The sequence below is a fragment of the Salvelinus sp. IW2-2015 genome, linkage group LG31, assembly GCF_002910315.2.
Source record: "Salvelinus sp. IW2-2015 linkage group LG31, ASM291031v2, whole genome shotgun sequence".
In the NCBI taxonomy this organism is placed as follows: Eukaryota; Metazoa; Chordata; class Actinopteri; order Salmoniformes; family Salmonidae; genus Salvelinus; species Salvelinus sp. IW2-2015.
In genome coordinates, this window is record NC_036870.1 from 11,210,567 (window position 1) to 11,220,453 (window position 9,887).

At 40.1% G+C, this 9,887-nt stretch overlaps 1 pseudogene; it reads left to right on the top strand.

Moving 5' to 3' along the window:
- The first annotated feature begins 5,152 nt into the window (after window positions 1-5,152).
- Window positions 5,153-6,019, top strand: LOC111955489 (tumor necrosis factor alpha-induced protein 8-like protein 2; annotated as a pseudogene).
- The last annotated feature ends 3,868 nt before the right edge of the window (window positions 6,020-9,887 follow it).

Below are 9,887 nucleotides of genomic sequence, written 5' to 3' on the forward strand. Positions count from 1 at the left end.
GCTGTCACTAATAATCTTATTTCTCGTCTATTTGGCCCAGGTGGAGTTCACATTTGATAAGGCTGTCATGACAGATCTTCTGACGGATTGTAGGACATCCTGCTGAAGCTCGTAGAGAAAACCTGACACCACAATCCCTCGGGCGCATTCGGATGTCTTCAACCACTACTCTGACCAAGACCTACTGACCAACCTCTACACCCCCGATGGCCCTCTCTGGCCTAATCTCACAAGATCTGCAGAGACCTGAACAAACTGGTTGAGGAAGGCAAGCTATGAGTGGGAATTCCAAACAGTCCTGGAAAAATAGAAACTTTTGCAACCTATTAAAGAATTCGAATTCTGTTAGCCCAATGAAAATACCAGGAGATATCATTTTGATAGCTTAAATGGGACACTGATTCAGTGTCAGTTGATGATGTAGATATTGATTTATTGTTGGGATCTTTATGAGGACATGAATCATGATCCTTGCTGTACAACATAAGCATCTGCATTAGGACTGGGCGATACCTGTGTATTTGTCATTATCACAGTATGAATGTGCATGATATGCATAGTCACATTTCAGTATCTCACATTTTTCTCTACCTCTGCCTAATGCATTTCAGTCCAATGCTGTTGGAGCTAAAGTAAAGTCCATTCAAATATGATATAAGGAAAAAAGTTACATTTGACAAAATCACCTATGAAATCCTCCAAAGAGATAAATATATATATAACTGCTTGTTATATATTATGCTTCTTTGTCAGGACTCCCTGCTTCCAGCATGATAAGAATCTGTAGTCTACTTTCAATTGATTTGTCCTCCTGTTTAAGATATTCAGTTTTCGGGGAAACTAATGGACTTTAATAGGACAACAGTCTGCCTGTTCAGTCACAGCAGTTGCTAACCTCATTTAAGTACTATTCAAATTAAAGTGGTTATCTAGGACCAACAGACAACCACCTCAATTAGTGTCTGGTCCACATCTAAGCATGCAGCTATCAAGTATTGATCTGATCACTGACTGTTCTGCTTGTTACAAAGAGTTTCTGAGACCAGCTAATGGCATTTCATTTCTAATACATGTCTGAATTAAAGTCCTGCTGTACAGTCTTTGCAATGAATGTGACGATCGGATGGTCTTTATATATTTCTTTAAGTTTTCAATCAATCAATGATAATTCCACAACATTAATATTTGTCTGAGCTTTCTGGAAACACTGCAGATGGACCATTTAAAAATAAAAGGTTTTATTTTGTTTAGGGGGTAGATCAGCTTTAAGATTGCAGATAGATTGTATCTTCCATCAATGTAATTGTTTATCGTTTCCAATCCCCCATATATTTTTTGGTAACTATATATTTATATATATCAGCTTGGGGGCGGCAGGTAGCCTAGTGGTTAGAGCGTTGGGCCAGTAACTGAAAAGACTGCCTGAAATTTCCGGCTGTTTTGGTGGGATGGAGCTCACAAGGTAAAAATCTGTCGTTCTCCCCCTGAACAAGGCAGTTAACACACTGTAAATAAGAATTTGTTCTTATTAGAACTTGACTTAACAAGTTAAATAAAAAAATAATACATGCATATATATATTTTAAAATATATATATTTCCTTAATTACTATATTTCCACCCCTCCCCTAATTGGAGTAAAATAGTGAACAACACTATTTTACTCTAGGCTACTTCCAGGTTATACATACTATATACTACTTTACAATAGTTATATTTTGTTTGATTTTAGTCCTGTCCTTCCTCTACCCTCAACCTCTCTCATCTATTTCTGATGTCCATCCAGTTTGATTTCTATTTGCCATATATTTTTAACTGTGCTGTTTCACAGATGAACCATTTTAGGAGATAAGTTCAGAACCAGAAAAAGCGTCAGAAATAGAATAGAATCACAAAGCAAGTCAACTCTAATGGTATTCCCTACCCCTTTGCAAGCTATATGTCTCCTATAACTGTCTTAGATGTACACCATTTGAAAGTGAAAATCTGCAATTACAGGATTTACGGGCCAACATATAGTGTATATATATCTTAAGTCTTGATGGCTTATTATGATGGCTTAATGGCTTATTATGAGTCATCTGTTTTGTTCAACTTCAGACCACAACGTTTTATGCACAGAAGGAAACAGGAAGCGTCAGAAAGACAGCACCCTCAGACTTTCCACAGAAAATGGCCTCAGGAAATAAGGCGAGAATTCATCACCTGCTTGCATTGTGAGACTAGATATGCAGACATTGTTCTTGACATTGATGAACTTGTCATTCCAGTTACAGAACATGTCATTAATGTAACAGGTTATCCTATTAGTAGCCATAGCTGTGAAAAAATAAATCAATGCTCTCCTCTAGTGGGCTAGAGGGCTTATTGCACCTGGAGGAGGGTTACTTACTGGCTCTTGTAGATGACCAGAAATTCATGTTGCTTCTTTCAAATCTGATGAATATACAATCAGTATTATTACCTAGACAACTGTATTGATATTATAGAAGGCTACAATAAAAGTCCTAAAAGAATCTACTTCTTGTGTGGTGGGACCCCTACTCATCTCGTACCAGGTAGGACAGAATTATTCTTCCAACATCCATTAGTTATGATGATCATTTAATKRCTCTTGTTTGAATCAGAGCAGAGGCTTMTTTCAAAACTCAGATGACCAATGATGATTTGAACCCCATATGTATTCAAAATCTGCATAGGGGAGAGTGGGGTAGTTTGAGCAAAAGTGGTGAGTTGAGCCACCCTCGTTTCGAGGAAACCATACACAAAATGAAGCGCTCATCATGTCATGGAGTCAGTGAGGAAAGAAACCACATGGAAAAAGTGATAAGCAAGTAGGGTCCAAAAAACAGATTTTACCAAGTCAAATGAATTTATTGTGTTAGAGGTTTCATTATGCTTGTCTCTAAACCAAAATAGATCACTTTAAGATGGTTCTATACATCAGTTGGGGTCTCTAGGCTAAAAACAACCTGAGGATTGAATATAAAAATCGTTTGACATGTTTCTATGAACTTTACGGATACAATTTAGATTTTTTTGTCTGCCTGTTTTGACTGCGTTTGAGCCTGTGGATTACTGAAGAAAACGCGCGAACAAAACTGAGGTTTTTGGATACAAAGAGACTTTATCGAACAAAAGGAACATTTATTGAGTAAATGAATGTCTGCTGAGTGCAACCATATGAAGATCATCAAAGGTAAGGGATTCATTTTATCTGTCTGAACTAACAAAGCCTCCACACTGAGATCCACATGACGTTTGCCTATGCAAAAACAGACAGCTACTGAATGGGTCGAAAATTACATATCTTGCAAAACCCAGAAGCGTAACCATTAGACATGCAAACTTGAGGGATACGCAAGCGAGTTCCAGTGTGATTTCCACATACATCTCTGACCTAATTTATTAAGCTCAGTGTCTGGTTGATCACGGTTAAACTCAGTGTTCAACATGAAATCCTAGTTGTGGTGGTGAAATACGGCATAAGTCTGAACCCTCTCACTCATTACAATTATTGAATATGAACAGGAGATGACTGCTTGCAGAGTGGGTCTTATAATCCGGCTTGCAGTGAGTAAATTACCAGTTACCATAGACATGATTTACAACACACCTATGACAGGGTTCAGTGCATTTTAAGGTAACACTGGTAGCGCACTGTGTCTTAGACTTCCCTCACTGTACTAAAGATTTTTTCTGCTCTCTTCATTGCTGATCAGACCATCTAACTCCAAACTGGGTGAACTGTGACTTTTACATACTGTCCTGTATGGACTGCTGAGAACCCATAGCAGCAATGTCTCGTGAGTCACAGAGTTTCCATTGCACACATTCCTGGAGGCAATAGAGATGTCAAACAGATTTACAGGACAATTAAACTCACTGTCTCACTTTACTCTTTGTCCCGGTCTGGTGTCTACTTATATAAGATGTTTCCTATTGATCTTTCGAATGCATGATCTATTCAGAAGATCTAGAGAAAGTATGTCATCAGAATAAGGTATAGGCCAAAATGATGGAAATTTGACTTAATGTTTAGTGAGATAATACAACAGTCATTTTTTTATAATCCCAAAAGGGCTACATTCCTGCATGTTGCTGAGTATTATCTACTTTGGAGTAGGAGAGAATTCTCTTCTAGAAAGAGTGATGTCGATGCAAGGTAAGAGAGTGATGCAAGAGGAGAGTGTATTTGATAAATGTGTAGCCACATTAAACTTGTCTCCAAGGACCAGCTATTACTCGATATTGACCTCCGACCCTGAATGTGGGTCTAAATGAAAACCCACACCTGCTCCAACGACCACAACAGCCTCTACTGACACAGACTTGCCAGCATAGGGGAAGATTTAGTTATTTGGTTTTCCTCTCTTGACCCCCACTACAATCAGGAGAGCATAATTTGGTCGTCTCAAGGCTAATAATTCTCAAACAATTACTGACCGGCAGTGTAGTCTCTTCTCAGTTGATATGGATAGTAAAGTTATACTGTGCAAGTGCCCTATGAGAGGCCCTAGTCCAGTCAAAAAACGTGCATTCCTGTTTATATGTAGTATTTCCACACTATAGAGGGTTGAAATATATTCGTGAAATATGAATTATGATAATGCCTTTACTGTAAGAGCTTTTGAATAGACGCCTGAAATTTTGCTTTTGGTGGAGGAGTTTTGGCCTCCTGGGTACATCAACAGAGTTTAAATTAGTTATAAACCAATAAGAAAAGATTCGAAACCTCTTGCAATCAAATCATTTTCAGTTTCACCCCACACCAGACCCTCGGAAGTGTCTAAGGAACATTCTGCTTGAGATTGTTCTGTTGATAGAAACTATTTGGGTTTATTTTTGACGGCATTTAAATTGAAACAATCAAAGTAGTACTGAGTAATAATTTGTTACCTATGATATAATTTGTAATTTAGAATTTTTTTAAAAAAACACAGTTGCATGACCTTTAAGTCGCTGACCAAAACAGAGGACCTTTCCTATTCTTAATCATTAGCAGAGAAAACCATCGTACACATGAACCAACCTTACCCAGAAAACCTTCTCAGTGTTCTGTTTCTATAAGCCATGGCGAGACCAGACAATCAGAATATTGCAGCTTGACCCATTATTGTTCCATCATCAACTCTCCAACTTTCAAGAATCAAATGGAGTCTTCAGGCTCTAAAGACAGGCCATGTAGGCCAAAAAAATCCTCACAACTGCCGAAAGTCCATGTCATGAGTCATTGATACAGCTCGCATGAGAGCGAATCCTGGATGAGGTATCTACACCGGTTCCAAGATAACACGCTGGGAACCGCACGAAGCCAAGAAGGTGGCAAAGAGCTGTCAAGTGCGGTGTAAAGTGGATTCTCTTTCGGCACAGACGCTTCAGAAAGAGGGCTCAAGCCTGGCACAGGACTTCAAAGAAGAATGCACCAGGGGTCATGACGGCAATCAGCTTCCAGGAGGAACTTTACATGTAGAACTCTTCAGAGCCTTATTTGAACTGCTGCATGATGCAACAACCTAAAGCCTGCATGATATACTCACTAAAACCTACAGTCATCTGATCATACCTATACTGTCAAACTATCTGGAACGAATCCTAAGGACTCAATAGGAAACAACAATGCCCATTACAATAGTCCTCTATCCTGAAGCCAAATACCATAAACTAGGCACCTGTTAAGCTGGATAATAGCTGTGTTAATTACTACTGTGCTGTCACTAATATCTTATTTCTCCGTCTATTTGGCCCAGGTGGAGTTCACATTTGATAAGGCTGTCATGACAGAAGTCTGACGGATTGTAGGACATCCTGCTGAAGCTCGATAGAAAACACCTGACACCAAATCCTCGGCGCCATTCGGCATGTCTTCAACACCACTACTCTGACCAAGACTACTGACCAACTCTACACCCCGATGGCCTCTCTGGCCTAATCTCACCAAGATCTGCAGAGACCTGAACAAACTGGTTGAGGAAGGCAACGCTATGAGTGGGAATTCCAAACAGTCCTGGAAAATGTAGAACTTTGCACCTATTAAATGAATTCAGAATTCTGTTATGCCCAATGAGAAATACCAGGAGATATCATTTTGATAGCTTAAATGGGGACACTGATTCAGTGTCAGTTTGATGTAGAGTATTGATTTATTTTGGGTCTTTATGAGGACATGGAATCATGATCCTTGCTGTACAACATAAGCCATCTGCATTAGGGACTGGGCGATACCTGTGTATTTGTCATATCACCAGATATGAATGTGCATGATAGCAAGTCACATTTCAGTATCTCACATTTTCTCTACCTTGCCATATGCATTTCAGTCCCTAGTTGGAGCTTAAGTAAAGTCCATTCAAATAATAGATTATATGAAAGAAAAATAGTTACATTTACCAAAATCACCTATGAAATCCTCCAAAGAGATAAATATAATATATAACATGCTCTGTATATATATGCTCTTTGTCAGGACTCCTGCTTCCAGCATGATAAGAATCTGTAGTCTACTTCAAGTGATTTGTCCTCCTGTTTTAAGATATTCAGTTTCCGGGGAAACTTATGCACTTAATAGGACAACAGTCTGCCTGTTCAGTCACCAGAGTGCTAACCTCATTTAAGTACTATATCAAATTAAAAGTGGTATCTGGACCAAACAGAGCAAACCACCTCAATTAGGTCTGCGTCCACATCTAAAGCATTGCAGAGCTCATGGTGCACATACTAGCTCTACCTAGCCCCTCTCAAGCTCTTACTTGTGTCTTAACTGTAGCTTGTTATACATAACTAGAAAGTTTATCTAGAGATATCCAATTAGCTTATAAATGGCTACTGTGCACACTCATATCTGATTTCAGTAAATCTACATAGATTCTATTAACGACATCGTAATCTCTATCTTGCTATTTATCATCAGACAATATGTGCGAGATGATTGAAGTTAGTTGGCGTATTATAAGTCTGTTAGTATGATTCCTATAAATGTGTTATCAATTCCAGTCACACCGTTATATCAACAAACATACTACACCAACGGTTGAATTGTTTAGCTACTATTGAGAAGCCCTGTTGGCCATCTTGCTTTCTGGAAACCACTGCCAGATGACCCCCATTTGTTTACTAGTAACACTGTGATATACACCTGTCTCTTTTTCTAAGTCGCTCTTACGGTTCGCTCAATCAAAGACGCCCATTCCTTCTATTGAATATGGCCAGATATTAGATATCATAAGTTACCCCTTAGTATGATAGTGTGGGACTAATTAGTTTATAGCTAATGCTCTGTATTTTCCTCCGCAAAATTCTCCTCCAGGTATATTATCTCTGGCAGACCCTCCTCCTCCTCCCCCCGCTCGAGCATCTCCTCCAGCTTCAGAACAATATATATTCTATCATGCGAGATTTACTAGTGAACAATATCTACCCCACGCCAACAGCCTGAAAAGAGAAGTAGTAAAAAATCTTCGGGAACACACGAGTAGCACAGGCGGTCTGTTGAGCAGTGTCCATGACCTAAGAAGAATGAGATCAAAGCTTCAGCGTGAAGCCGTCCTGAGAGCTAATTGACATATATAGGCGATATAAAGATCTCATGATCAGCCCTACCCCAAGCGCAGGCAATGCAATATCACCCACTGAGGAAGCACAACCACACATGCACGTGTCTCAACACATCTAGTACATTCACACACACCTGATTTTAACCACACAGTCAGATGACACACATGACATCACACCCTAGTTAGAAAGAGCAAACACATCGATTTGCGCCCCACACACTACGCGAGCTAATCAGTCAACATCAGAACTGTGCGTTGTTGCCATTAACCACACCTGTGCACCATCACAAACACAACAACTATGCTGACATCTAGCGACACAACACATCATCAGCTCCTGTAGATAATATTGCCTACCTTCTCTTACTTCTCTCACTCCAAGCCACTCTACGAGTGATATCACTACCGGCTTCTCGCGCGTACAGCCTGCTGGAAATAAATGGTGCAAGCAACTGTACATCGTCGCTAGGCCCTGCGTCACCTTCCCTCAGGCAGCTCACACTATCACAATACTCAACACAACAACCATTTAACCACATACAACCCAGGCAGACATGCAGGCGACACACACAAATCTAGTCCATAGGTCATGTCTGATCTCAATTAGCTCCTGATCATCCTGCACGACACTTCACGCTCACTTCTCCTGTCCCTTGCCGTCTGTATTGTTTCTACTCTTATCGACGTGATCAGCGTCTTCACTCACAAGGTTAGTGCCACTTTCTGAAACGCGATGCTCGGCATCAACAGGAACGCACGACACACATTAAGGACAACACAAGTACACTCTCCTACAATGCTCAGATAAATACAGCGAGTGTGCTAGTTGACGTTCTGCTAAAGTTGTGGTGTTGCTGTTAGCATCATCACTATGTTTGAGTTATGCGAGCGCAGATCGTTGTGGTTAAGATGTCCACTAGCTGTCATATGTGGTGTTGACAAGGGTGAATGCGGTGTGAGATAGAGAAAGTTAACGTACTCCAGTGACGAAAAAAGTTGATGAGTGAGGATGAAGTAATAACAAGTCGCTGTGATATATAAAGATCTAGCAAGATTCTCGTATGAGTAAGATATAGTTGATGTCCAGTCAGAGGCTAAAACAGCACCGTAGTAGTGCATGACAAAACCCTACTGTACAAAACACCATATACTTACGGATATGGTGATAACACTGTCTACTGAGCGACGAGAGAAAAATAAAGAAATAAACGAGAACCTTATGGCCTGGTGTCACCTATAGAAATACACACGATGACACAAACTAAAATCTAACCAGCGATTTCCGCACTGTGCAAGCGTAGTAGTCCACACATAGTAATACTACCACCAAGACACTGCTCGAGAGACACTGCAGAAAATCTTGTCGCACACGTAGCCAGCTTCCGAGCAAGCGGAGCTCTGTCTCAGTTACTGAAACCTGTCAGGGCGATAGGTGCCTACATACATATATGAAAATTCTCTAACATATGATATTATCACCTAGAAACGACTTTATAGACGTGACCAAAAAAGTACAGACGAGATACATGTCTGATACATCCAAAGTACGAGACGTAAATGCATATATTGTATCTAAGACTACAGAATGGTTTGTTACAATCTTGGCAGTACTTCACAAGACTCCTGCTTTGATCTTGTAGACGAAATGGCAGAGACGAGAAAGACAGAGAGAGAGCGAATGACGCAGGAAGACAGAAGCGACACCATCGAGACTATGAGACCGAGTCAATTCGATATAGATCCGGTGAGCCCCTTTGTCTGCCTTCTTGAGACCTGAGGTATGGTCTACCCATGTGCTATTGGCTAACCCTATGCCTAATCCAGTCACTTGATGTTGAAAATCATTAGGCATCAGCCAATCAAGGCAGCCAAACATCTCCCATGTCCATGTCTAGCAGTCGAGGAATAATTGACTGCTTGTTGTTTTTGGCGTTACTACACATTTAATTGTCCAATATATTTTGTGTAAGATTTGATTTCTACTTCGAACACTTGGAAACAAGTTTCTCCAGAAGGATTCCAACACAGAAGGTCATGTTGCAAATTGAAATTGTCAGCCTTCGTGTTTGAGCTTCTCGGACAGCTAACTATTAGCTCTGTTAGCTTTAGCTTATATTGACCCACCGGGAAATTTGACRTTCACTGTTTGAAGGAGTGTGTCATCTGAATGTTTGAGGCCAAGCCATTTTGAGCCATGGAAAGACAGTTACTGCATACAGAGCACTGGTAGCCAACTTCTTCTATTTCATTTTAATGTCTCCATCTTATGGCTGTTTCATACAGGAAGTAAGATACTTCCGAAAAAAGGTGCCACATATTTTGAAACAAAACAGCC